This window comes from Ictidomys tridecemlineatus, chromosome 2 (genome assembly GCF_052094955.1).
Source record: "Ictidomys tridecemlineatus isolate mIctTri1 chromosome 2, mIctTri1.hap1, whole genome shotgun sequence".
In the NCBI taxonomy this organism is placed as follows: domain Eukaryota; kingdom Metazoa; phylum Chordata; class Mammalia; order Rodentia; family Sciuridae; genus Ictidomys; species Ictidomys tridecemlineatus.
The window spans coordinates 149,374,232-149,399,191 of NC_135478.1; the positions used below are offsets into that span (position 1 = coordinate 149,374,232).

At 40.8% G+C, this 24,960-nt stretch overlaps 1 long non-coding RNA gene across 2 annotated transcripts in view; it reads left to right on the forward strand.

Annotated features, from left to right (window-relative positions):
• Positions 1 to 24,960, forward strand: part of LOC144375370 (uncharacterized) — a 50,269-nt gene that overhangs the window by 19,617 nt on the left and 5,692 nt on the right. The window contains exons 2-4 of one of the 2 annotated variants that reach the window (XR_013435102.1): positions 14,197 to 14,269; positions 14,693 to 14,804; positions 14,916 to 15,381. This is a non-coding gene — a long non-coding RNA (uncharacterized LOC144375370). Of the gene's footprint in view, positions 1 to 14,196; positions 14,270 to 14,692; positions 14,805 to 14,915; positions 15,638 to 24,960 lie in introns of those variants that run through there. The other variant, XR_013435101.1, reaches the window with a different exon arrangement.

Below are 24,960 nucleotides of genomic sequence, written 5' to 3' on the forward strand. Positions count from 1 at the left end.
AAAGCTTGCTGGGTTTAACACATGCATCATTCGTACATCAGAAAACAGCACACACTGGTGACTCTGAACCCACAGATCTCAGAATCACAGTTTGTAACTTGTGTGTCTCCTCTCAGTGATAAATATGGGCAATATTAATGTCATCTTCTAGCCCCCAAATATATAGCTGACTCTGTTCAACAAAGCTGGTCACATTGTGGCACATAAATCATCTACAGATCAGAAGTCCATAATCTTCAGAGCATTTGCAAAATCTAGGGGCACACAGTGACAGATCTGGAATATTGATATTCCTACATAGCCCGTTCTGCTGGAGGTTTTTTAGGTCTGACACTGACCTCCTTGTAGGTTGGCTTAGTTCCTCTTTTTAGAGAGCAATGAGAGAACCAAGGAGATTTTCAATTAAGAGTAGAAATATAGATTTGGAATAGTGATATGTGTTTTTAACTCTTTAACTCATAATCGATAATGGTTGTGTTAGACCCTCCTAAAACCAGTTTGGTTTTCAGGATACGACTAGAATCTCTCAATTCTCATCCAGTTGTGTCAACTGAGTGCAACTTGAGAACTTGATCACTATTAGACTCTGTAACTGGAACATTTGTATTTGATTCCAGCAGTCACCTTCCTAGGGCCAGGCACAGGTATCTGAGTCTAGTACCTGCTCAGATAGTGTTTATTAAGTAGATTAATGATGAAGAAATGAAACTGGGAAAATAAACAAGGAGAGTAATGAATTACAGTAGATAGGGTAGAGAGAGAAGATGGGAGGGGAGGGGAGGGGGGATAGTAGGGGATAGGAAAGGTAGCAGAATACAATAATTACTAATTGGGCATTATGTAAAATTGTGGATGTGTAACCGACGTGATTCTGCAATCTGCATTTGGGGTAAAATTGGGAGTTCATAACCCACTTCAATCTAATGTATGAAATATGATATGTCAAGAGCTTTGTAATGTTGTGAACAACCAATAAAAAAAATAAAAAATTTTAAAAAAAAAGAAATGAAACTGAGAAGCATGTGTCTATTGGTATGATGGTATAGCAACTAGAAGCTTTTGGAGTTATCTAAATTTTGTTTTACAAAATACAATCTGAAGAGTGTAAATAAATACAGTAATCCCCCCTTATCCATGGGAGATACATTTCAAGACCACAGTGGATGCCTAAAACCACTAATCATACCAAACCCTAGATCCAATATGTTCTTCCTATGTGCACTGTATCAATGTCACATAGAAATAGAATTTGTCTGTCCTTCTGTGTTTTGTGCTTTGGTGCCTCCTTTGCATCACTACTCTTGAACTTCAGGGCTATTAAATAAAATAAGTGATACTGGGACACAAGAACTGCTGTACTCTTACAATCAACCTGAAAACCAAAAGGGTCTCCATGTGACTAATGGATGGGTGGCATAGACACAGGGATATGCTAGACAAACAGCTGATTCACATCACACGCAGGATGGAGTGGGATGCTGCAAGATTTCTTCATGCTACTAGAAAGGTGTGTGTGCAATTTAAAACTTATAAGTTGTTTGTTTCTGGAATTTTCCACTTAATATTTTCAGTCTGTAGCTGACCATCAGATAACTGAATCCACAGATGGTGGTGGACTGGGGTTACAGTATTATGTAAGGAAAGGAAATTTGTGTTAAAAAATCATTGAGCAGAAGTAAATGTAGCAAGGATTTTCACACTTTATTATCCCTGAAAGGGTTTTTTAATATTCTTTTTTTCACATTTAAAAAAATTGGTGCACATGTACCTTGTCACACTTTTAGGCTAATGTTTATATTCTTTATCACAAGTTTCAAAAGTTAGAAAGGACATGATTTTTGACATTGGTACTGACAGTAAACAATTAAAAAGTCACATAATTCATATTTATTAAAAAGTCACACAACTTTTTAAAAAGTAGACATAGAATTTAAGTATCTCAACAATTTGATTCTTGCTATTTTTTTAAGAAAGTAGCAAAAAATCTATTGAAATTTTATGCCATTTCTTTATTTCATTAGATGCATTATTTATATTCTACTTCTATTTATATAATTTTCTTCCTATGGAATATATTTTATGCCTAAGAAATTTTATTTATTTTTTTTTGCCCAAGAAATTTTATTGAACACTTTGTTTTACTTCTGTGCAGTAAAAATATGTACATAATCTGAAATTGATATTTGTCTTCATCATTTCTCTAAGGATCTGTATCAGAAAATTCTACCATTAATTTTTAATAATAGATTTTTACTTTTTAAATAACTTTGATATGTGAAGATTATAATTTGAATAAGGCTTGGACAAGTCCTTAGGTAAGAGTTCTTGATCTCCTGTTTCCTTTTTTGTGAGAATCCAAAAATGGTTCCTGCAAAAGACATCATAGTGTGGATTAACTGTATTTTACCTCCTCCTATTATTTTTAGAAGTTCCTTAAAAGAATCAGCACCTTTAGCTTGAGTATTCCTTAACCTAAGGAGGGGTGGCTGGCCCTTTTTTTGTATCTTGATCCTGTCTTGATCCATGAAGGAGGCAGGTTCCTATCTTGCCCACTAGAGAGAGTATACCTAAGCACTATGTGGGGATTATGAATGACAGCAGACTTCAACCAGGGAGGTAAGAAAGCTTGAGTTGGTGTAATGAAAATAATATTCTGTTAAGTCTATCAATTAAGTCCCTCTAGCAATCATTATTTAGGGCCCTTAATTTATGCCAGGAACTCTGTTAGGCATATGGAATACAAAGAGTTAAGTAGTAGCACCCTTAGGGAACTCACAGTTTAGGAAAGGTACCATGTTACCTAGTAATAGTGACTCTGTGTGATAAGAATGAATCACTTAGCTCAAAGGAAGTAGGGAAGGAAGACCAAGCTACTTAGGGGAATTAACGGAAACTATTCATTTATTCAACATTATTGATGACAGCCTATGATGTCCCAGGATCTATTTCAATGCACTGTAGATTCAGCATTGAAAGATGGTAAGATGTTTTAGTATATTTGTTTCTCTCATGAAACTTACATGTTAGAGGACAGAAGCAGACACAATAAGACAAGATGCTTGACTTGCATTCTCTTCTTGATACTTTGGCTTGAGAAAAGAGGAAGTTCAAAGACAAGAGTGTTCAAGATAGTGTGACAAGGTTGGAAGACTAAGGACTTGGGGTCTGGTGAAGCTCAGTAACCAGGCAGGAATTCTCACTGCAAGATAACAGCACCCGGTTCAAACTGGCTTAAGTGAAAAAGGAAACATGGGGCTCAGGGAACTTAGCAATCTGAAGTGTAGCTGGTTCTAGACACAGCTCGAACTAAGAGCTCATGCAGTATCAAGAAGACCTATATGTCTCTACCTCTTGACTTTGACCTTGTCTTCATTCTAGGGTTCCATGTGACAAGATAACTGCCAAGAACTCCTGCCTCTTGTCCTTTTCTATTGGAGCTCTGGTGAAAAAGGAGAGAATTTTATTCTTCTCTCAACAGCAAATGTCTTTCTACATCTCAGACTCATGGGATCACCTGCCTGGCTCCTAACTGGAACAGGATGCTCTAATTGGCCAATCCCGAGTCACATGCCGTGCCCTGGAGCCCAGAGTCTCTCTGCCTAAGAAAAAAATCATTGATGTCCCCAGGGAAGAGCAAATGCACATGAATAGCCAACAAACAGTCCCCAGTACCTCAATTTCACCCTGCCATTCACTGGGCAGTCAGGATGGGCAGCAGATAGAATAGGACATGAGTGCAGTCAAGAGTCAAAGGCAGGTGAGTGCCACCCGGGGAATGCACAACTCAAGGCTGGTAGGAAAAGACACAGGGACCCTAGGTTCAAGTGGCACAGGGTTTGCCAACAAGAAGGGAGAGAGCATGCATGACTTCTACTTGGGCAATGCTTTGGACCCCCATGGCCAGCAGATCTGTTCTGGATCAGATGTGGCTGCACACACCCAACTTGGTGGGACTCGAAGGAGTCCTCTCTCACCCTCTGTGCAAGTCTGAGTTACAGAAGTGGGGGTGGCCTGTCGGAAGGCCATTGATACATGCATCTAAGCAGAACAAAGGCACACTCAGAGAGTCTGAAACAAGGTTTTCCTTCCCAGGAAAGGTGACAAGCCCAGCACAGGCTGTGCATGCCTTTTGGTAAGGAAGTGTTCCTGGCCCAAGGCACATTCTGGCCAAGTGGGAGCAGAAAGATGGCCCACACTTGCTCAAATGAGACTGCTTTTCCCAGCACCAGTTTACACTATGCAGAAATGAAGTGAGAAAAATCAACAGAAGCAGGATCAGAGAAGGCTGCCTGTGGTAGAATAAGAATGAAGACTTTGGGCACCAGTCTGTGGGGGAATGGGGCAGCCCAGGAGGAGGCTAGTTAGATCTGGGATTCTTGAGCCAGCACACCCCGGTGAATCTCAGCTCTGCTATTTAGAGCTGTGTCACTTTATCAATTAACTTAAAAACAAATAATTTAGCCTCTTTGTGTTCCAGCTTTCATATCTATGAAATGAAGGTGATGATAACATGTCCTAGTGAATACTGCCTGGTCCCTTGTAACAGTGTTGCTACTTTATTGGAGGGAATTTAAGGACCAGCTGCATACCTTTTAACTAGCTGGTGGCAGTTGGATAAACTAGGCTAGCATTTGAAGTTTTTGAGTCTCACTTTCTTTCTCTATGAGATTCAGTCAGATGTAGGGTATAATTTCCTCTCTCTGATGTTCTTTTGTCAATACAATGTAGCAACAGGCTTGCAATTGAACTTTCTTTTTTTTTTTTTTTTTTTTACTTTATTGTTGGTCGTTCAAAACATTACACAGTTCTTAATACATCATCTTTCACAGTTTGATTCAAGTGGGTTATGAACTCCCAACTTTACCCCATATACAAATTGCTGTATCACATCAGTTACCCTTCCATTGATTGACATATTGCCTTTCTAGTGTCTGATGTATTCTGCTGTCTGTCCTATTCTCTACTATCCCCCCTCCCCTCCCCTCCCCTCCCCTTTTCTCATCCCTGTTTAATGTAAATCTTCTTCTCAAGCTCTTCGTCCTTACCCTGTCCTTGTTTACTCCCCTTATATCAAGGGGGTCATTTGGTATTTGTTTTTTAACGATTGACTAGCTTCACTTAGCATAATCTGCTCTAATGCCATCCATTTCCCTCCAAATTCTATGATTTTGTCGTTCCTTAATGCAGAGTAATACTCCATTGTGTATAAATGCCACATTTTTTTTATCCATTCATCTATTGAAGGGCATCTAGGCTGATTCCATAATCTTGCTATAGTGAATTGTGCTGCTATGAACATCGTTGTAGCAGTGTCTCTGTAACATGCTCTTATTAGGTCTTTAGGGAATAGACCGAGAAGGGGAATAGCTGGGTCGAATGGTGGTTCCATTCCCAGCTTTCCAAGAAATCTCCATACTGCTTTCCAAATTGGCTGCACCAATTTGCAGTCCCACCAGCAATGAACAAGAGTGCCCTTTTCCCCGCATCCTCTCCAGCACTTATTGTTGTTTGACTTCCTAATGGCTGCCAATCTTACTGGAGTGAGGTGGTATCTTAGGGTAGTTTTGATTTGCATTTCTCTAACTGCTAGCGATGGTGAGCATTTTTTCATGTACTTATTGATTGATTGTATGTCCTCCTCTGAGAACTGTCTGTTCAGGTCCTTGGCCCATTTATTGATTGGGTTATTTGTTATCTTATTGTCTAATTTTTTGAGTTCTTTGTATATTCTGGTTATTAGGGCTCTATCTGAAGTGTGTGGATTAAAGATTTGTTCCCAGGATGTAGGCTCCCTGTTTATCTCTCTTATTGTTTCTTTTGCTGAGAAAAAACTTTTTAGTTTGAGTAAGTCCCATTTGTTGATTCTAGTTGTTAACTCTTGCGCTATGGGTGTCCTATTGAGGAATTTGGGGCCCGATCCCACAGTATGTAGATCATAACCAACTTTTTCTTCTATCAGATGCCGTGTCTCTGATTTAATATCAAGCTCCTTAATCCATTTTGAGTTAACTTTTGTGCATGGAGAGATATAGGGGTTCAGATTCATTTTGATGCAAATGGATTTCCAGTTTTCCCAGCACCATTTGTTGAAGATGCTATCCTTCCTCCATTGCATGCTTTTAGCCCCTTTATCAAATATAAGATAGTTGTAGTTTTGTGGATTGGTTTCTGTGTCCTCTATTCTGTACCATTGGTCTACCCGCCTGTTTTGGTACCAGTACCATGCTGTTTTTGTTACTATTGCTCTGTAGTATAGTTTGAAGTCTGGTATCGCTATACCGCCTGATTCACACTTCCTGCTTAGCATTGTTTTTGCTATTCTGGGTCTTTTATTATTCCATATGAATTTCATGATTCTTTTATCTATTTCTACAAGAAATTCCATTGGGATTTTGATTGGCATTGCATTGAACTTATAGAGAACTTTTGGTAATATCGCCATTTTGATGATGTTAGTTCTACCTATCCATGAGCAGGGTATATTTTTCCATCTTCTAAGGTCTTCTTCTATATCTTTCTTTAGGGTTCTATAATTTTCATTGTATAAATCTTTCACCTCTTTTGTTAGGTTGATTCCCAAGTATTTTATTTTTTGGGGGGATATTGTGAATGGAGTAGTTGTCCTCATTTCCGTTTCAGAGGATTTGTCACTGATATACAGGAATGCCTTTGATTTATGCGTGTTGATCTTATATCCTGCCACTTTGCTGAATTCATTTATTAGCTCTAATAGCTTCTTTGTAGACCCTTTTGGGTCTGCTAGGTATAGGATCATATCGTCTGCAAATAGTGATAATTTAAGTTCTTCTTTTCCTATTTTTATGCCTTTAATTTCTTTCGTCTGTCTAATTGCTCTGGCCAGTGTTTCGAGGACTATGTTGAACAGAAGTGGTGAGAGAGGGCATCCCTGTCTTGTACCAGATCTTAGAGGGAATGCCTTCAATTTTTCTCCATTCAGAATGATGCTGGCCTGTGGCTTATCGTAGATTGCTTTTACAATGTTGAGGTATGTTCCAGTTATCCCTAATTTTTCTAGAGTTTTGAACATAAAGGGATGCTGTACTTTGTCGAATGCTTTTTCTGCATCTATCGAGATGATCATATGGTTCTTATTTTTAAGTCTATTGATGTGGTGAATAACATTTATTGATTTCCGTATATTGAACCAGCCTTGCATCCCAGGGATGAATCCTACTTGATCATGATGTATAATTTTTTTGATATGTATTTGAATCCGATTCGCCAGAATTTTATTGAGGATTTTTGCGTCAAGGTTCATTAGAGATATTGGTCTGTAGTTTTCTTTCTTTGAAGTGTCTTTGTCTGGTTTCGGAATCAGGGTGATGTTGGCCTCGTAGAATGAATTTGGAAGTTCTCCCTCTTTTTCTATTTCCTGAAATAGCTTGAAAAGTATTGGTGTTAGTTCCTCTTTAAAGGTTTTGTAAAACTCTGCTGTATACCCATCCGGTCCTGGGCTTTTCTTAGTTGGTAATCTTTTGATGGTTTCTTCTATTTCCTCTATTGTTATTGGTCTGTTTAGGTTGTCTATATCCTCCTGACTCAATCTGGGCAGGTCATAAGACTTAAGGAATTTATCTATGCCTTCACTATCTTCTCTTTTATTGGAGTATAAGGATTCAAAATAATTTCTGATTATCTTCTGTATTTCTGAAGTGTCTGTTGTGATATTACCTTTTTCATCCCGTATGTTAGTAATTTGAGTTCTCTCTCTTCTTCTCTTCGTTAGCATGGCTAAGGGTCTGTCAATTTTATTTATTTTTTCAAAGAACCAACTTTTAGTCTTGTCAATTTTTTCAATTGTTTCTTTTGTTTCAATTTCATTTATTTCAGCTCTGATTTTAATTATTTCTTGCCTTCTACTTCTTTTGCTGTTGTTTTGCTCTTCTTTTTCTAGGATTTTGAGATGAAGTATGAGATCATTTATTTGTTGGTTTTTTCTTTTTTTGAGGAATGAACTCCAAGCAATGAATTTTCCTCTTAGAACTGCTTTCAATGTGTCCCATAGATTCCGATATGTTGTGTCTGTGTTTTCATTTAACTCTAGGAATTTTTTAATTTCCTCCTTGATGTCTTCTAAAACCCATTGATCATTCAGCAACCTATTGTTCATTCTCCAAGTGATGCTTGATTTTTCCTTCCTTCTTTTATCATTGATTTTCAGTTTAATTCCATTATGATCAGATAAGATGCATGGTATTATCTCTACCCCTTTATATTGTCTAAGAGTTGCCCTGTGACATAATATATGGTCTATTTTTGAGAAGGTTCCATGTGCTGCTGAGAAAAAAGTGTAACTACTTGATTTTGGGTGGTATAGTCTATATATGTCAATTAAGTCTAGGTTATTAATTGTGTTATTGAGTTCTATAGTTTCTTTATTTAACTTTTATTTGTAAGATCTGTCTAGTGGCGAGAGAGGTGTGTTGAAGTCTCCCATGATTATTGTATGGTGGTCTATTAGACTCTTGAACTTGAGGAGAGTTTGCTTGATGAACACAGCCGCACCATTATTTGGGGCATATATATTTATGATTGTTATGTCTTGTTGGTGTATGGTTCCCTTGAGCAGTATGAAGTGTCCTTCTTTATCCCTTTTGATTAACTTTGGCTTGAAATCTATTTTATTAGATATGAGTATGGACACTCCTGCTTGTTTCCGCAGTCCATATGAGTGGTATGATTTTTCCCAACCTTTCACCTTCAGTCTATGAATATCTTTTTCTATCAGATGCGTCTCCTGTAGGCAGCATATTGTTGGGTCTTCTTTTGTGATCCATTCTACTAGCCTGTGTCTCTTAATTGGTGAATTTAAGCCATTAACATTTAGGGTTATTATTGAGATATGATTTGTTCTTCTAGCCATATTTGTTTATTGATGTCTCTAAACCTGATTTGTTATCCTCTTTGACTATTTTCCCCCCTTTACTGTCCTATCTCCCATTGTTGGTTTTCAATGTTATTTTCCATTTCCTCTTCCTGTAATGTTTTGCCAAGGATTTTTTGAAGAGATGGTTTTCTAGCTGCGAATTCTTTTAACTTTTGTTTATCATGGAAGGTTTTAATTTCATCTTCTATCCTGAAGCTTAATTTCGCCGGATACACGATTCTTGGTTGGAACCCATTTTCTTTCAGTGTTTGAAATATGTTATTCCAGGATCTTCTAGCTTTCAGGGTCTGTGTTGAGAGATCAGCTGTTATCCTGATTGGTTTGCCCCTAAATGTAATCTGCTTTCTTTCTCTTGCAGCTTTTAAAATTCTCTCCTTATTCTGTACATTGGGCATCTTTATTATAATGTGTCTAGGTGTGGATCTCTTGTGATTTTGCACATTCGGCGTCCTGTAGGCTTCTAGGATTTGTGATTCTGTCTCATTCTTCAAGTCTGGGAAGTTTTCTTGTATAATCTCACTGAATAGTCTGTTTATTCCTTTAGTTTGGAGCTCTGTGCCTTCCTGTATCCCAATGACTCTTAAATTTGGTCTTTTGATATTGTCCCATAATTCTTGGATGTTCTGCTCATGGTTTCTTAGCAGACTTGCTGAGCTGTCTATGTTCTTTTCCAGTTGAAATACTTTGTCTTCATTGTCTGATGTTCTCTCTTCTAAGTGATCTAATCTGCTGGTAGTATTCTCAATTGAGTTTTTAAGTTGGTTTAATGATTCCTGCATTTCTAGGATTTCAATTTGTTTGTTTTTTATTACCTCTATCTCCCTGTGAAATTGATCTTTTACTTCCTGGATTTGTTTGTCAATGTGATCTTTCATTGTCTGATTTTGCTGTCTCATGTCTTCCTTAAGACTCCAGATCATCTGAAGCATATATATCCTGAACTCTTTATCAGACATTCCATCTGTTGCAGCTATTACCTCTTCGAAAGTTGAGTTGACCTGCATTGCTTGTGGTCCTTTCTTTCCTTGTCTTTTCATGCTGCTCACTTTTCTTTCTGCTTGGTGAAACTGTTGTGATTATGAGTTTTTCCCCCTGATTATTTATATTGCTCCTGTATAGTTGAAAAATCTCCCTTGCAGGGCGGGTAGTAGCTGTGCTCCTTCTCTAGTTGGGGTGATCTCAATACCGCGCTGGCAGGTCGCTAGGCCTGCTCTGCCGTTTGTTCGCAGGTCTGCCCACCCTGCGGGAGCGGGTGGCGGCTCTGCTCTGTCCCCCCTCCAATTGTGGCGATATGACTATCATCCCCTCGCGTCGTTGGGCCTGATCCGGATGCGGGCGGCTGCTCTGCTCTGCCCCCCTACTCCAAATGGAGTGGCGTATCTACCATGCTGGCAGGCCTCTAGGCCTGTTCCATTGGTGGGTCTCAGGTCTGCCCGACTCTGGCAGTAAGGGGAGCTGGGTGTCGAGAGTCCTTTGGTCCTTGTGGTCACGCCCACAGAAAGATTTTGAAGTTTCCCGGTTGTTCGCCAGGTGTGTGAGGCTATTAGCAGAGCCCGGAGGGCATGGCCATGTACGGGGCCATGCGGGGATCCTTCTAGCTGAGTCGGGCCACCAGGAGCCACGTGAAGAGCGGGGTAGCTGTGTCTGCGTGGTTAAGATCCGAGCGGGTGGTTTGGCTGTTCACCGAGCGAGAGCAGGGCCTCCCAGGAGAGCCGATATGGCGGAGGCGTCTGCCGGTTTGGGCTGCCACTCCGCTCCGGGCCGCCGCCGCTTTCAGAAGCTGCTGGTGGTTGCGGGATTGGACCTCTGGGCCCGCCGGAGGGGCCACCTGTAGAGCCGGGAAGCTGCGACCGCGTGGTTAGGGACCGGATGAGTGATGCGGCTGCTCCCAGAGCGAGCACTAGGCCTCCCAGGGGAGCCCGGATGGCGGAGGCCGAATTCCGTTTCTGGCGGGGCGGGCCAAGTCGCTCCGGGTGTCCGCCGCTTGCAAAAACGGCTGCTGTTTACAGAAGATGATTTCTGCACCCGCCGCGGGGCCACCTGTCTAGCCGGGTAGCTGTGGCCGCGTGGTTAGGAACCGGGTGGGTGATGAGACTGCTCCCAGAGCGAGCACTGGGCCTCCCAGGGGGAGCCCGAATGGCGGAGGCCGAATTCCGGTTCGGGCAGGGCGGGCCAAGCCGCTCCAGGTGTCCGCCGCTTGCAAAAAGTGGCTGCTGTTTACGGAAGATGATTTCTGCACCCGCCGCGGGGCCACCTGTCTATTCGGGTAGCTGTGGCCGCGTGGTTAGGAACCGGGTGGGTGATGGGACTGCTCCCAGAGCGAGCACTGGGCCTCCCAGGGGGAGCCCAAATGGCGGCGGCCGAATTCCGGTTCGGGTGGGGCGGGCCAAGCCGCTCCGGGTGACCGCCGCTTGCAAAAAACGGCTGATGTTTACGGAAGATGATTTCTGCACCTGCCGCGGGGCCACCTGTCTATTCGGGTAGCTGTGGCCGCGTGGTTAGGAACCGGGTGGGTGATGAGACTGCTCCCAGAGCGAGCCCTGGGCCTCCCAGGGGGAGCCCGAATGGCGGCGGCCGAATTCCGGTTCGGGCGGGGCGGGCCAAGCCGCTCCGGGTGACTGCCACTTGCAAAAAACGGCTGCTGTTTACGGAAGATGATTTCTGCACCTGCCGCGGGGCCACCTGTCTATTCGGGTAGCTGTCGCCGCATGGTTAGGAACCGGGTGGGTGATGCGGCTCCTCCCAGAGCGATAGCTGAACCTCCCGGGGGAGCCGCTTGCGGGAGCAGCTGATGTCTGTGGGACTAGATTTCTGTGCCCGCGTGGCCGTCCAAAATCCACTTCTCTGGGACAAACTGTCACTTCCAATAAACCTACCAGTTCACAGCAGCTCTCTTCTTCAGGGAATTATGCTAGAAGTTCCTCCGTAGGTAGGCTGCCGCTGTTCCGATGGGTCTTTCTTATCCGGTTAAAGTGGAGACGATAGAATCGCTGCTTCCTCGCCGGCCGCCATGTTCCTTCCCCTGCAATTGAACTTTCACATGGACCTCAGTCGGAAGGCAGGAAACTGACAATCCAAGTGGAACCAAAGCTCTTTAAGCAGCAGATCTCACCCCATTGTCCACTGTAATTCATGAACTCATGAAATACCACCTTCCCATGCTAGGAGCAAATGCCCATTTTTTTTTTTTTTCAAACAGATGAGCACAAAGCTGTCAGATGGCTACGAATTTATACAAACCAGGTTCTTCCTCATCCCCTACCCGCAACTATTTTGAGCATTTCAAGTCAAATGAATTCTCCATGTCAGCAAAATTTTACACATGTTATGCAAAAGCACACCACGGAAACACAGAGAAAAAGACATAAATAATGCAAATTGAGCATCCATCTTAGCCCTGGCCAGATGAAGCGGGGGCGGGGGCTACAATTAGCCAGTCTGGGCCTGACAATGGTTATTGTGGCAACATAATCTATGGGAGGTGTCTGTTTAGACTGCACATTTGCAAAGCAGAATTATATGCTTGATAAAATGGAAGGACAAAGAAAAATTATGAGGGGCGGAGAAACAAGGTAGGAGGAGAGAGAGAAACAGAAACTCAAAGACAAGTCAGAGGATGTGCTACAGAAGACCAGCTTTAGCTTTAAGCAAGGACAAAAAATGGCAGTATTGCCCTTGAAATCCTGGCCATGGGGTCTTGATCAATCTTGTTGATTCTGTTTGAGCCTCAATGACAAAGAACTGTGAATTATATGTGGAAAATTGTCCGGATGCATCCCTTAGCAGATGGGAAGACTGCGGTGGTAAATGAAATTAACATGCTGCCTCGTGGAGAGTGTTCCTGTGCTTTCCCTCTGTGGGGCATTCAGAATATACCATGCCAGGATCATCATGAACAAAATGGTCATTTAAAACAAACACCCCCTTTCTCTGCAGAACTATTACACTAATTCCCTTTTCCAAGAAATTGCCAACTGGTTTGAATTCTTGGAGATTTGGGTTGGAATAGTGAAAGAAGAAAGGAAACTTCTTCCCTCACTCACAGCCCACCCTGTCCACTTCGAATTACATCATCCCCCTCGAGAGGGATCTGCACGGGGAGCAAATGAGAAATTCAACTATCCTTGGAATGAAGCCTGCTCACCTCTTCAGGGGGCGGTGTTGGCCCAAATTAGTAGTTTCTGCTGAAATTACAATGAAACTTTGATCCCTTGGAGGGTTCCAATGGAGAGACAGACGTTGGGCCCCAGGAACACCAAGTAGTCAGTGCAGCAACAATCTGAACACAGTGACCCTCACCAGGAGTGTGATGGGAGGTGAGAACCATGGGGGACCACCTTTTTCTGAGCAGCAGCTCTCTGGTGAGCTGACTGGGGTTTCCATAAAGTCTGAATTTTTGGAAACCATCTCACTGGCCTTGTATCTTGGGGGAGTCATAACCCAACAGATGAATACCCAACATCATGATAGTCATTATAATATAACTAATGGTAATAGAATGGATTGCAATAATAAATAAATGCATAATGAAAGCTAATACATAATGCTTACTGTGTACCCAACATGGTGTTATGTACTTTTATACATTTCACATTCAATTCTAGCAAGACTTGGAGGCACATACTACTACCAGCTTTGTTCAAATAGTGATGAAACTGGTTCAGAGAAGGGAAGCATCTCCAAGGTCATTGGGGTAGACTGAACACCAAAGTGACCACAATTCTTCAATCTTCCCAGTTTCCACCCTCTGCAACATGATTCTGCAATTTTTGAAGGTCTGAGGGCTTGCTGTTGACTAATAAAATGAGACCTTGCTGATAGTGTCCCAGTTCTGTACCTAGGAGCAAGTTTCTGCTGAAATTACAATGAAACTTTGATCCCTTGGAGGGTCAAAGAGAGCACCTACACTTCTGCTCTTTCTCTTGGACCCCTACCAGGCTGCTAGAGGATAAGAGGTCACGTGGAGCAGGCATGAATTGTCCCAGTGGAGGTCATATTAGATCAACCTGCTCCTGCAGGCACATGAGAGAGTCCAGACAAGCTCATCTGATTGGCAGAAGCCCCAAACTAATCTGCTGACCAGTGAGCCATGATAGATATTTACTATTTCAAGCTACCAAGTTTTGGGATGGTTGTTACATATCAGTGAATACCTGAAACAATAACCTAGGTTAGGTTTCCTTACTCCAAGGCTCTTTGCCTTTTAACCTCCAGCTGCTCACAGCACAATCCCAGTTGTGCATCTTGGTCGCCAGCACCATATGCTCGATTTCTCTTTTCACTTACAGATTCTGGGAACAGACATTTGTGGTTGCCCCTGTTCTTGTGATCCATCTTGGCTCCTTGTGATTGACTTCAGCAGTAAGTAGTGGCCGTAGGATGGGAAGCAGTATGACTGCAGGGTGGGGCGAGAGGAAGGAGACTTCTGGGAAGTGCCCCGAGCAGGACTGAAGTGTGGTCATTCAAAAATCCAGGGAAGCAACAGATGTTCTTGTGATGCAGGTTCTCTGGGGCCTTCTCCCTCTGTTGGCCCCAGCTTTTTCTCCTCATTCTCTTGGGCCCAGGAGGGATGGAGTGTGTGCCTTTATTTAGGGATACCTCTCAAAATATTGAGCAACTGGCCCAGACGCAGACCAGTCAAAACCAATGGCTGCTGTAGCACTGGGGCAGAGGTTTGGAGGCCCCAGTTTTTGGATCATGGGGAAGTTGGGGCATAGTTGATGGGGCAGTCAGGACAGCGAGTGTTGGCTGATGAGTTTTGACTTATTTTCTAAACTTTAACAGCTTGTACCATTGGGGTACGCCAGAGAGGACTCAGTGAAAAAACGTATCATGTTCTGAATGTTTCTGCCCGGCAGACCGAGTAGCCTAGAGCCCGGAGACACGGTGTACAGTGGTGAGTACTCAGCACCCAGTATAGCCTGCCACACACCAGCTGTCTCAGTGCAGTTGGACAATTTGAACACAATCAATAATTTAAACCTTGAGACTCTTCTGTGTTTTCTAGTCTAGATTCTGAATGATGAGGAATCTGGTCCCAGCCATTTTTCCCTTGAAACAGTTACTTCTTTACAGAAGAGTTATGAAGAACCAAGGTGACCTCTGACGATCAGATCTGACCTCTTCTACCCTGAGATGTCTCAAGAATAAATTGTCGCATAGAGGAAAGCAGATGGTGGAGGGGGCTGCAGGGAGAGAGTAGTCCTCTGGGTCTCACAGGCCTTGGAGCACACTGTGCCCCTCAACTGCTAGCCTCCATCATCATTAGCAATTCAACTGTTCTTACTGGACTGAGAAAAGGGCACACCTCATGCCACTTACAGATCTTGGCCTGGGAACTCCTAAATACACCTGGAGTCCCAGGAACTTGGTACTGTGGGGTCCTGGAAGGCACCATTGTGTCCATTTTCCCCAAACACCAAGCAGCCTCTGAACCACAGAAGGGACTCCAGGACCATCTGCTGAGAGCACAGGTGAAGAATGAATGAATGAATGAATGAATGAATGAATGAATGAAAGGTAACCTCCTTCCCAAGTAGTTGTTTTGAAAAGAACTTGGAATGAACTTTGGAGTCATAGTAATTTGAGTTCAAATCCAGGTTTTGTCACTTAATAGCTTTCAGTTTCTCATGTACAAATATAATAAAACCAACGGCAAAGACTCGCACTTGTGTGAAGTGCTCAGCATAACACTCATAAATGCTTAATAAATTGTAATTGCTCCTCTTCTGCTATGGGTGTTTTATTTTTCTTCATTTTGTATTTTTGATTTTAACATTATTGAACTCACTATTCAGAAATAGTCCTTGCATGTGTTTGGACACTGTTGTTGTGAGCTTCTTCACCTAAATCAAATCCTGATAAATCATCGTATACATTGTCTCTTGGAACACAAAGTCTTTTGTAGCTTTATTTTTTTTCTTCACCATTTAATTTGCACACACTGAAGAAAAAAGACCCAATTGAACAAGCCCAGAAAGGAATGTCATATCTAAATACAGTGGTACTTTTCTTCTCTTTCATGTTTATTGCATACTTACAGTGTGTGAGGCCTAGCACAGGCATAACTCCCCAATTCCAGTGAGTGACTCCAATTGGTTTAAGCCAACCCTGGTAATCCTATGCCCTTTGGGTGGTGATTGGTTCAGATAAGCCAGATTGTAGCTCATCAGTGCAGGGCATTCCCCCTAGCCCATCACAATGAGATCACCGGCTCTCCATCTCTTTCTCCTGCTGGCCCCTAATGAGGAATCTGACAGCCTTGATGGCTGCCGGCAGTCATCCAGTAGCCTTGAGGGAAACTGGGGAATCCATCTGAGGATGAAGCAGGATGGAGAGAAAGGCATTGCCAGCGTGGAACCACTGGAATAAGCAACTCGGGAGCCTGCTCTGCTGTGATCCGACACCAGCCACTAAACTCCCTCTACTACTAAACCACTGTGACTTGGATTTTCTGTTACTTGAACTCCAAAGCATTCTATGTCATCTGGCAACATTCAGATCCAGTTCTTTTTAATCCTAGTGCAAAACTGCTGGCCACTCTGCCTTCTGCTTCCCTAACGATGGGCTTGAAACTCACACCTTTGTTAGCAGCTCACAGCCTCACTGTGCCTCAGCCAGCTGGCAACATTTCTGGGCAGTTCATTCTCTGGCTGAAGGTCAAGTTTCCAGGAGGTAGATGGTGAACATTTAAGGCCACTTTTCAAATTAGTGACTGGTGGCCATTAGAATAAGCTTATATTTTTCTAGAGACAGTAGTTCTCCTTTACCTTGGGGGGATAGTCCAAGATCCTGATGGATGCCTGATACTGTGGATAGTACCAAATCCTGAAATACATACCTATGGTGAAACTTAATTTATAAATTAGACATAGTACAAGATTAACAACTAATAATAAAAATAGAAAAATTAAAACATTATAATAATAGTTATCTATATGAATGAGGTCTTTCTCAAAATATTTGTATATTTTGAGACTTATACATATGTATATGATTTTTTACTTTCCTTACTAAATACTTTTACTATAAGTAAAAATAAGGAAATACTTAAAGTATTTTCTTATTAAATATCTTTTAATGAAAATGAATATAGCTTTTTACTTAAAGAGAGCAAGTTACAGTTTCTCTTTAGCATTATGTATTCTTGTGCTTTGGGGATGTTATTAAGTAACATTAATTAAGTAACATTAAGTAATTAAGGATTACTCTAGCACAGGAACTTGGACACTGCAATGGTGGATTTGATAACTGAGATGCCTACTAAGTGACTAACAGGTGAGTAGTATATACAGTGTGGATACACTGAACAAAGACATGATTATTCTGGGCAAGACCAAGCAGGATAGTAAGAGATTTCATCATACTACTAAAAATGGTGTGCAACTTAAAACTTTTGAATTATTTCTGGAATTTTCCATTTAATATTTTTGGGCTGCAGTTGACCGTGGACAACTGAAATCATATAGCATGAATCTGCATGTAAGGAGAGACTGTTATATAAAACCTCACCCTGTAATGACTCTGACCAAGAAGGGCTTTGAAAAGAGCAGACTTCAATGGGGACCAGAGAAATAAACAGACATCTCTGATGACTGCTTATCAAATCTTGAATGTACTAAACATGTAAAAATGTTAAACTCCTCTGACTGCAATTTAATTTGTACAAGTGCTTAGAAAGAACACTGAATTTATCAGAGCTTGAAGTGCAAAATATTAAAAAATAAATCACTGCTAGTAAAATTGTAGCACTATCAGGAGATCCATTTGAAAAGACAGTTAGCAAAGTAAATTTGAGGCATATTCGTCAAGCCTTGAAACCATGGAGAAGGCCCCGTTCATATGGGCTTCCTTTTAGCCAGCCCAAGAGAATCCTGCAATTTAAGTCAGTTAATAGTTGAATACTGATAATTAGGAGTCAGATCCTTGGGAATTTTAATAAAAACGCTTAAAGAGATCAAAGAATGCCAGCCAAGCAGCTCAGACTAAGGGGATGACTTTGTCTCTTCTTTGGCTGGACTCTGCCTTTCTAGGTGCTCTGGGGTGGGAGTGACCTTGGTCTCTAGGTGCAGACTGAGTCATGCCTCAAAAAGCTTCTGATTCCAGACATCCAGCCATATTCCCAGACCACCCTGGAGTTCGAGTGACTGACAGTTGAGACCTTCTGTACTGAGTCTTGAGTCTCCTCAACTGCATGTAACTAAGCTTCTAACTTTCCCAAAAGAACCAGTTTGCTCCTCACACAGGTTTGGGCACCCTAAATTCTGAATAGTCAGTTTCTTTGTCCAAGCCTCCAAACCCAAAGAAGTCTAAGTTGCTTTGGACCCATGGCTGATCTATCCCATGCTGTGTAGAGTCACACCCTGGGTCAGTCTCTACAGTCCTGTATCTTTCTCCTGGGCATCCTTCCTCCCACCCATCCTTTACTATATGAGAAGATGTGAACTTGATGAATTTGTGGGCTAAGCATTTTTTTTTGAGGCAGTATGACATGGCAGTTTAGAAACCAGTACTTCTTACACTATCTATGGTGAATATCCAATGCTTAATTTTTCAGTCTATCACAGAATGAAATGTGAGTTCCAACAGTACCTCATACCTCATGGTACAATGCCAAGTCAACAGCCCTGAACTCATCAATACCCTACTGAATGAGAGATGCTCACTGGTCATGCTTTTGGATGCCATGAAAATGTCAAAGTACCAAAAATGCTAAATGCCTACTTTCAATTCCTATACAAATTTTGTCACAGACCAGTAATAAATAGTTCATATCTGCAGGTCACACTTTAAGTACCATTTCTTTTTTCTTTTTTTTTTTTTTAAAGAGAGAGTGAGAGAGGAGAGAGAGAGAGAGAATTTTTAATATTTATTTTTTTTAGTTCTCGGCGGACACAACATCTTTGTTGGTATGTGGTGCTGAGGATCGAACCCGGGCCACACGCATGCAAGGCGAGCACGCTACCGCTTGAGCCACATCCCCAGCCCCTAAGTACCATTTCTTTGGCTCTGTGTTTCTCAAAGTGTGGTCCCTGGACCAGCTGCATCAACTGGGAACTAGTAAAAAATGCAAATTCTCAGGCCTCAACTGGAATCCAAGGAATCAGAAATTTGGGGGATAGAGCCCTGCAATCTAAACTTTCACTGACCTTCCTGGTGATTGTGAGGATGCATGCCAGGTTGGAGAACTACCACTCAAACAGCTGGGCAGGTGGAAGAGCTGACAGCAACAAGGATGTGAGATTTCTTCTATTAGAGTCTTAAGTACCAGTCAAAGGAATGGTCATCTCTGTCTTAGAGACCTATTGAATTCTTTTATTTATTTATTTATTAAGTTTTGAATTGATTAGCCTTGAAGTCAATGAATCGGACATTCCACAAAAATTGACTTAAGTCCTTATCTTGACCAAGCCCACAATTGGGTTTTCAAAGTTAATCTTTAACATATTTGAAAGGAAGAGACCACTTTTTAGCTTCTCCCTCCCTCACTGCAATCTCTTACACTACCTGTCAGATCTTCTTTAGCATCATACACAGAGATGCTCAGAAAGAGGGAATACCCAAGGTGACCTGCATTCAAATCCTGCCTCTCTCTCTTTAGCCCCCTGTAATATGGGAATAATAATGCATTCTACCTCACAGGCAAATTTCTTAGGATTGAATATGATAATGCACAAGAAGCACTTATTGCCATACCTTTAATAATATTAAATAATATTGGCTATTATTATCAGTTACTCTTCATCAAGCATGGAGTTTTTCCTAGTTGGCCCAACAATGCCTTGGTGTTAGATTTGAGTTTACATCCAAAGCCAGAGAAAGTGATGTCTAAAGATAAACTTCTCTGCAACACTCAGATCACATCATGCTTTATGAGTTAATTTTGAAGGAAACAATGGCTTTCCCACCCAAAACATATCATCCCTGGAAATATTCCAGCTGATGGCCATAAAGCCAAAAAGAAATAGTAATAAACATAATATTGGGCTCTGCAAAAAGGCTCTACAAACTAAAGATGCCCAAACTCATGCTGGCCAAGTCTCCCTTATTTGGAAGTAGCCCAAATTGAAATTCTAGAACCCAGTACAGGTCACCCACATTTGGTCCACTTGCTTTCCTGTTTTCTGTTTTCTTGCTTACTTATGTCAAGCCTTCTTAATATTTAAGAGCTTTTCAGGAAATTCAGTTTTAAAAAGACAGCAGAGCAGCTTTGAATTGGCAAATAACTTCACATTTCAGAGGGTGATGCTAATCCAAAGAAACACACTATTATCTTTGTTATTTCCAATTTTTCCTGGAAGCATTTTGCTGCGGAGACCGGTGCCAACTATTAAGTAGAGGAGACTTGTTTGGGTTGCCAGAATTAGCTGAAATTAAGATCCTTTGACATCTTCTTACAGAAAAAAGTCAGTTTCAGTACAAACAATTCAGAATTTAATAGATTGTGACAGGTTATAAAATTCTATGCATTTGAAAGAAAAGCTTCGCTGGTGGAATAATGTGTTTCTAATTTACACATAATAGGCCCATGAAGCTGTGACTAGAATGACATTATAGTAATGAGGAAATTCCAGTTATAGACACCTTATGTAGAGATCCTAATGATTATGATTAGGGCAGTTATTTTCCCAAGTACCTTATGTAGCTAAAGCCATAGTAAAGGTGTCCAGGACAAAAAAAAAGGAGACTCAAGAGCAACAGGCTTCAGGATGAAGGGTAAGGAAGGCATTTTTGAGATAATTGCTTAACCCCAATGTGGAGGATTTTATTAAACTGAATAAATGCTGTGTTTACTGAATACTTACCAAGGACCAACACTGGTGCTTTGCCAAGAATGAAGAAGAATCATCAATGACATGAGCAAGAGAATGGCAATATTTTGTGAGTGAAACCCTTCTCCAATAGAAAAGGAGAAAGATTCTACTTGATCCTTTATCCCCATTGTCATCCCACCAAGCCACCCTTATCCATTCCAGCCATGATTAACACAATGCAAAACGGCTCCAATGAAGCTTTTGTCATTTAAAAAAGTCTGCACGGGGCTGGGGATGTGGCTCAAGCGGTATCAAGCTCACCTGGCATGCGTGCGGTCCGGGTTCGATCCTCAACACCACATACAAACAAAGATGTTGTGTCCGCCAAAACTAGAAAATAAATATTTAAAAAAATATTCTCTCTCTCTCTCTCTCTCTCTCTCTCTCTCTTTCTCTCTCTTTGTCTGCTTACTAGGGCTGGGGCTATGGCCCAGTGGTAGAACGCTTGCCTAGCATGCATGAGGCACTGAGTTTGATCCTCAGCACCACATAAATAAACAAAATAAAGGTAATTTTAAAAATTGCAAAGATGGCAAAGAAAATTTGGAGTGTGTCATTCGATGTGACTTTGGGTAGCCATTCTCGTGCACAAATGAATGCAGAGATAGGGGAAGTGGCTCAAGCAGAACAAGCTCCTGACCAAAGGCTTTTGATTCATTTTATTTCCAATCAGTATTTTCCTGCCCATTTTAGAGACTGGTTTCTCAAATATAAGTCGATATATTCGAGAAATCTTCTTTCTAAAAAAAGAAAAATTGGACTCTTGTTCTGTTACTGCTTCTGCTATTGTTTATACTTGAGGTGCTGCTTTTAACGTATTATAGGTAGTCAATAAATATTGGCTACCCAAGTGGTAGGAAATCTGGTAAATTCTTTTTTTTTAAAGTTTCTCAGTAAGAGTTTTATGGCTTTTCTTTTCTTTCTCCTTTAAAAAATATGTTTTGAGCATTTTCTATATACCAGGCATTTTCAAGGCTCTGGGGAATGAGGCCCCTGGGTTCACAAGTGTCATGTTTAAGCTTGGCCTGCTGAGGTCTCTTCTACCACAGAGGCCTTTCTTAGCTTTGACCTTACCTGAATGTAATGTATATATGTACATATGTATGTAAATGCATATAGACCATACACTGCAAAGGAAGTTGGTGGATGTCACTGCCCACCTAGAACCCTGCCATGGGGCTAGTCTGAGAAGACAATGGGTTTACAATTTAGAGATGACCATACAACCATGGCAAGAGTAGAAAGATCAAAATACAACAGAAATGTTTATGCTGGCAGCTTTGCTCCCCCCCAAGCCTACCTCCTCCACACTGGTCCAAGAGATGTGAGGTTTGGTTACCAGATACTATTTTCTTCTTCCCTTTCCAAAAGTATTTTGGACATAAACTAGGATAAACTTGGATAATGAAGGGTTGAGGTTCTTCAACAATCTGTAACATGAGAAGACAACTCTAGTTTTGTGGTTAAATAGAAATATGCAATATTTTCACTGCCTGGGCTTCTAGGAAACTAAATTCCCAATAGGTTGAAATTTGCCCTCCAAGACTGGTCTGTGATTTCTTTCTGAGCAGACCCATGGATCAGACCATCTTATTCCAACTTCTGAAATTCAAAGCAGAATTTCAGAGTTGGAAAGAATCATAAAGTTCTTTTCCTTTTATCTTCACCCTTCCCAAATTGAACATCTTCATCTCCTAAAGGACTGAACACAGGTACAAATAAAAACTGGTTTGTGATCCATAAAAAGTGCTGATCTCAGATGTATGCAAAGAGATTTGTACAGAGAATGACTAGATAACCAGAAAAATCCTGCTGAGATCCCAAGTTCAAGCAGCCAACCTGTGGTTGTGAGATATATAATTAAACTGACTGATGATATCTAAAGCTCCACTATGACTACTACCTTCTTTTAGCAAAAGTTCCTAGCCAGACACATAGACATTACCAGCTACCATTTTTCTATAGCACTTATTCCTTGAAAACACCTATATGATCCATGCAGTTTCTGAAATCTACATTTCAAAGTCATTATTCTGAAAATAACAGTATTTCCCTTCACACACTCACTGAGCTGAATAATTATTTGATATAACATACCTATTATCTACAAGATAATTAGAAGCAATCAAACCAAAATGTCTCAAGTGCCAAAAGAATAAAGATACTAGGTTAAACTTTCTGAAGGGAATTTTTCCAATAGCTTCCGAAAGTCATAACAATGTGTGCACTCTGACTTGGCAATTCTACTTCTAGAAATTTATCCTAAAAATATGGACTATAACAATGAAAACTGGAAGTAATCCAAATATCCCATATTAGCCGCTAAGGGAATTAAACTTAGCTTGCTCTTACATATAATGCCAAATCTCAGTGGATTAACATAATAACTATTTATTTTTTTGCTTATGTTAGAGTTCTAGGTGAATTATTTGATGACATTCCATGTAGTGATTTAAAGATCCTGGTTCATTCTGCCTTGTAGTTCCACTATCTTTCTGAACCTGAAAGACCCCCTGTGGATCCTCTGCATTTATCTGACTGATTCAAGAGGAATGCCAGGCTTAGTAATGGGCTGGATATGTCTTACATCATTCCGACCACATTCTATTGGCCAGAACCAGGTCAGATGATCACAACAAACTACAAAGAATAATGGAAAGTATAATCTTCAAATATGCTCAGGAAGAGAAACAAGATTGTTGTCTAGCCAGCATATATGCAGGTTGGCTAAATAGAATATGGTACATTCATAAACATGATGCTTATGCAGCTATTTAAAATGAAGCTGTGGAGCTGAGTGGAGTGGGGCACACGTGTAATCCCAGAAGCTTAGGAGGCTAAGGCAGAAGGATCTTGAGTTCAAAGCCAGCCTCAGCAAAAGTGAGGTGCTAAGCAACTCAGTGAGACTCTGTCTCTAAATAAAATACAAAATAGAGCTGGGGATGTGGCTCAATTGTTGAGTGCCCCTGAGTTCAATCTCTGGGTACCATAAAAAAAAAAAATGAAGCTGTGGAAGAATATTTAATGAGTTAGGAAAATTTATGATATATCAAATGAAAAAGGCAGATAACAAAGCATTTAGAATATGACCAGGACTTTGTCAAAAAATACATATTTACAAATAAAAATCCTGGAAGATGTACATTGATATTCTTTCCTGAGTGATGAGATACAAAGGATCTTTCCTTGTGCTTTTCTATATTTTCCAGATTTTGCATCATGAACATACATTACATTTTATAATCAGAAACAGTTGTTAAAAGTAACTTTACTTTTGGAAAAGGGGAATGGGGAAATAATGGTCAAAAGGTACAGGATAAATAGTTCTGGAGCTTTATTGTACAGCAATACAATTGATTATAATTAATAATGTTATTTTGTATACTTGAAAATTGCAGAGTTCTTAAATGTTTTTCACCACAAAAATAAGAATAAAAAGTGATGGACATGTCAAGTAACTTGATTTAGTCACTTCAAATGTATAACATCCATCAAAAGATCATTTTTGTATGTCATAAATTTGCACAATTTATATTTATCAACTTTACCTTAATCAAGCTGGGGTGGTATGGGGAGAGTAACTCCAAGAGAAATATAATGCAAATTTCACATGAAATTTTAAGTTAGAAATAAAAAGAAAAAGGTAAATTTTCATTAACATTTAATTAATCTGATGTATTCCAAAGTGTAATCCGTAAAAATTAAAATACTAAAAATAAAGTAAAAATACAAATGAAGTATTTTATGCTTTTTTATTTACATGAAGTCTTTGAAATGTGTCCAAATGCATTTTACACTTAGAGCAGACACTGATTTGGTCTTGGTGCATTTCGAGTGCCCAGAGCTTCATGTGGATGGTGACTACTATTTGGCTTATCATCACCTTGGAGTGCAAGAAGAGGCCCAGGGCAGAGCACACGAGTGTGAGGGAGCTCAGAAGGGGTGTCAGATGTGTATGGGGTGGGAAAAACTCTGTGAATAAAGTGCTTTGGAATTGACCTTGGAAGATAGCAATACTACCATGGACAACCCTAGTACCATTAACATAGATTTCAAGCAGGCCATAGGGTTGTCACTGTACTGACCACTAGAGGGCAGTAGAGAGGTAGACAAGGACTTTCCGAATGGGGGAGCAGCAGCCACAACTGTAAAAGCAGAAGGGTGGAAAATGGACAATGCATTTGGAAGTACAAATGTCCTTGGCTTACAATGGAGATTTGTCCCAATAAATCCACTATA